We start from the raw sequence: 5,493 nt of genomic DNA on the forward strand, positions 1-5,493 counted from the left end.
TGTAAAATTAACATAAAAAAATTATTTTATATTAATTTAAAAAATTTAGTATTGTTTGAATTAATATTAGTTAAAATCATTCATTTTTTTTTTCTATTAATTTAGATAACTTAATTATTTTTTTTTAAATCTTTTAATTTACTTGTTAATTCAACTTTATTCGTACTTTACGTTTTTAATATAACCTACATTTCTTAAAGCACGTTTTTTATTGTTATTAAATAAATAATTTTAGAAAAAATTGTTTTTGTCATTTCTATATGAATGGACTTAAAGAAAATTTTTTTTAAGGACTAAAGAGTTGAGCCTTTTATTGCTTTTTAGCCTTTTTATGAAAAAATATTATCCTTATTTTTATTATTATTATTTAAAAAAAAGGTGTTTACAGTAGTTGTTAAGAAAATTAGGTATTCATTTCAGCATTCATTTTATTATTATTCTTAATTTTATAACTGTCTAAATATATAGATACCCACTCAAACTATTTCTGTCCACATGAATACTTTTATATTGATACCATTCAACAAACTTATGATACGTAAAAAGAATATCAAAAAAATATATTTTTGGAAATATTAGGTTAAAGGTATTATATTCAAGTATTATAAAAAAAAATATTTATTACTTGTCAGTTAAAAAATATTCAATTCAAAAGAATAAAACAATAAATAATTTGAAGTTGTTTTTACTGTTATCACAAATAAATTAAGATATGTTTGTTTATTATGCATGTTTCTGGAATTCAATTTTTAATTTCCAAAATAATCTCAATTTCAGTCTTTAAAAATTTAAAAATAGATATTTTAATATTTTAGAAAAATAACACAAAAATATTTTTAAAATTTTATTCCAGTAAATAAATTAGTCTTCAATTTATTAATATTTTCTGATGAAATAATTATCTAAATCAATCCTTAAGGATTTTAAAAGCAAACATTTTAATCATAAAAAAAATTAATACACAGATCAATTTTTAATATTTTTCTCTATCAGATATAACAGTCTTCTATTATTTTTCAACATAACTCACTAACAAAAAATGCAAACTTGACATACTTTTTTTATTAACATAATTTTTACACACATTATAAAAAAATAATTTGTATATGTCACATAAATATGTATATTAAGTTAGTCTAATTATGAAGTAAAAGTTCAGTAAGCTTTTCGAGTTGATTAATAATTTTGATGATTAAATTGAGATTCAAATGAAAATAGAAGAATAACTTTGATTATATTTAATTCTTAGCTATCACACTAAACTAAATTATATTAAATATAAAAATATCAAATAATTTTAACTTTATTTTTTTTAAATAATTTTTAATAACTTTATTGAACATATTGTTGTCGAAAAATATGCAAACAATTATGGTATACTATTATTGGATATGAAAATATGAGATTTAGTATATATTTTTTTGTTGAATTTGAAATTATATATATAATGAAGTTAATTGATTATAATATCTATTAATATTTTTTTAATAAATATTTGAAGAATTTAGTGAGTCATACTATAAAATTGATGGAAAACTATGTTTGATGGAAAAAATATTGAGAATTGATTTGTATATTAATATTTTTTTGAGGATCATAATATCCGCTTTTAAAAGTTTTGAGAACTAATTTGGATAATTATTTTATCAAAATATAAATTGAAGATCGAATTGTCTGCTGAAGTAAAATTTTGAGAATATTTTTATATATTAATTTTTATTAGAGACTAAAATATCTAATTTTAAAATTTTTAAAAACTAATTTAAATAATTATTTTAAAAAATATAATTAAATGAACTATTGATTCTTTTATCCACTATTTTTTTTAGTGTATAAAAATAGAAGTGTTTTTGAATCAACATCGTTTTTGAAATTTATTCTCTTGTCGTGGAAATTTAAATGCCCATTTTTTAATGAGAATAAAATCTTACATTTTAAGTAAAAAATATTTTTAAAAATTAAATTTTAAAATTTTAAACAAATATAAGAAGGAAGAGGCAGAGGAGAAAGAGGAGGAGTTTTGAATTATACATAAGAGGGAGGAGGAGTAGTTTTGAATTATACATAATTTATCAGAAAATGATAGAAGAGGAGGAGGAGTTTTAAGTTATACAGAATTTATCAAAAAATAACACCGAAATTTGTTAACTGTTATACAAATTTTTTTAAATTTTGACGTTGAAATTTCTTAACCGTGACACAAATTTTTGTTAAGAGGGTGAAAACAAAAATTATGAACAATATGTTGATGACTTTCTGGATTTAAAATTTACATTTATGTATTTTTGTGGTTGATTGAGTCTTGTTTGTATGCTTATTCTGAGTTGAGTTCGTATGTTGTCATCATTAATTACTTTCGGTGTAATTCTGAGTTAAATGTGTTATAGTGATTATGGTATTATTTAAGCCATATTCATGATTTTTTCTAATCAAAAATTAATTTGGATGTGTTTTGTGATTGATTGAGTATTGTTTGTGTGCTTATTTTAAACTGAGTTTGTTTGTGTATTGTCATCATTAAGTAATTTCGGTGCATTTTTTAATTTAAATAAGGTGCACTTAGTCTCATTGAATTGGATTTGGTATAATTAATTCATGCAAGATAATTGTAGTCCTTCTGGTGTCATTTAAGCCATCTTGATAACTTTTCTATATTTAACATTTACATGCATGTATTTTTGTGAATGGTTGAATTTAGTTTGTGTGCTTGTTTTGAAGTGAATTTTTGTGTATGCATCATCATTAAGTAATTTCAGTGTATTCTGAATTTAAATTAAATGTAATTGGTCTCATTGACTTGAATTTGGTGTAATTAATTCATGCAAGATAATTGTAGTGATTTTGGTGTCATTTAAGTCATACCGATGATTTTTCTTAATTTAAAATTTACATGCATGTGTGTTTGTTTTGAATTGAATTTGTTTTATGTGTCGTTATCATTAACTAATTTTAATACATTCTGGTATCATTTAAATTATGTTTATATTTTTTTAATTTAATTTCTCTTCCTAATTATGTTTCTTATTCTAGTAGAACAATCTACAAGTTTAGAATAATTTTTGTAAAATTTTTTAACTTTTTTAAATATGTTAAAAAATTATCACAATCTTAGACACAAATTACTCATCAACATCACACAAAATCTACAAAAATACAAGAGTGTTATAAAGCACCACACCATTGTAAACTAACCACAACACTAAAATTATTCTTATTTATAATCAAAAAATTTTATCAACTCATTATTAAATAAAAATCACGTAAAAATAACCACAATAACTAATTCCATTTAGTATCGACTATATAATATAAGAACCAACAACATCAACCAAAAAATCATATATCAAAGTAACCATAACAAAATATACAACACTAAAATTAATTATACTTTGTACCAAATTATATTTTAAACACACTAAAACTATCATTAAACATAATAAAAATACATTGATCGAAAAACTAATTCAAAATTTCTGTATTTCATTTAAATCCAAATTCTTAATCATTAATACTGATTTTTACAAAAAAAACATTGTTTAACTCTTATACAAAATTATTAAACGAACATCAACTACTTACGTACTATATTAATAAAAAAACCAAATAAAATCTCGTCAAATTAATTCAATTTAGTATAATAATCTAATTTATTTTGGTTTAATTGATATAAACTTGTATCATACATTATTTTTAAAATTGAAATTAAATGTCCTTATATGTTTAGATAATAACTAATATTTAAAATTTGATGTTTAATTTATTAAAAAATAAAAATTAATATTTTAAATAATAAAAAATAAATAATTTTAAAATATTAAAAAATTATTTTAAAAAATCAGACAAATTTAACATAAAGATAAAGTGAAAATTCAGGTGAAGTCAACTTTATATGAAGTTAATATCTAAAAATTATTAGATTAAAATTTAATTAAATAAATTAAATTATTTAACTACTCTCAAACAATCCATTATATTTGAGTTTCCACCTCAAGAGAATAGGCCTGGTAATTAACCACATAAGTTGGTTTATGTGTTGAGAAAAAGAGATGTGAGGCGATATGTCTTTGGCGTGTGGGGCCAGTCGGCGAAGAGAGGAAGAGAAGAATAACAAGACCAAAACCCCTACTCCGATTGCACTGCATTCCGTGTTGCCAAATGGCCATGGACGACTTTGTCCCTGGAATCAGATAAGGGTTGGGTCGGCGGGGGCAAGAGCCAACGTGGGGGACCAGGGCCAGTTTTGTCTTTGTGCGTACGTGGTCGAGAGCAAAGACAATCAAGAAATGACAACCACACTACACAGGGGGGACAATTTCTGGTCAGCAGGTGCACAATATCAAACAATAATAATCATCATCTAAAATTTAATTTACTACTAATTTTAGTTTCTCATTCAATGGATTGTCTAAGGCTACTCTTGAATCTTCACGAATTATATAATCAGACAAAAATGTAAGTAGTACAAACAAATATCATAACATGGTTTAATATATCCACTAAGGTTTTATTTTGATGTGGATCAAATATTTAATGTAATAGTAATTGAAATAATACATGACATATGGCATATCTACGTATATGATTATCATCCTGCACGGAATTTTCAAATATTGTAACGTTATTCAAACACTTTTTATTTTTAAATGGAGGAGAGTGTGGAGTGATACAGTATTATAAAAAATAGGAGTGTTTTTTCTGTATGTGATATAGGGGAGTTGAAATCGGGAAAGATTTAAAATAAGAAACTCAGACGGTTCGATTAAAAGATATCTACAAAAAAAATATTTTTTAATAAAATGTGAAGGGTCTGTTTTAATTTTAAATTTTTTTTGAAAAAACAGAAAATTTGTTTTCATTATAAGAAAAAATTGAAAAAACCAAAATTCTAAATAGAAGGTCCACTTTCAGTTTAAGAAAAAAAACTGTAAATGGAGGATCCGATTTGATTTAAAAAAAAAATTAATCAGACAGTTTAATTTGTGGTCAACGAATTTTTTAACAAAGAATTTAGACGGACCAATTTTTTTCTGTTATTGTTTAAAAAAGTCTGTCTCACACCTATATCTAACATCTATATATACCATAACAACTCACACACTTTTTCAATATAAAAAAAAATGAATCTTATTCAAATGGGTGAGAGTGTAGGTACGATCATTTCAAAAAAAAATTAGTCTGGCTTTGCTCTTAGGGTAGGGTATGGTTAAAACACTTGGGACTTATTATATAGGTAAATTCTATATTCTTATAGTACTTATAATTTGATGTCTAATTTTTATTTAACATAATTTTTATAATAAAATTTGGAATAATTTATTCATTTAAATTGTTTATAAAAAAAAACGTTATCAAATTATAACCTCCAACGATAGTGATTATTCCAAGTAGTCCGATATCTCTTCACCGAAAAAAAAAAAATAGTCCCAAATATTCTGTATATAGAAATTAAGAATAGGAGAAAAATTAGTACTCAATTTTTCTTTCTAAAATATT

This window comes from Arachis duranensis, chromosome 9 (assembly GCF_000817695.3).
Source record: "Arachis duranensis cultivar V14167 chromosome 9, aradu.V14167.gnm2.J7QH, whole genome shotgun sequence".
Taxonomy (NCBI): domain Eukaryota; kingdom Viridiplantae; phylum Streptophyta; class Magnoliopsida; order Fabales; family Fabaceae; genus Arachis; species Arachis duranensis.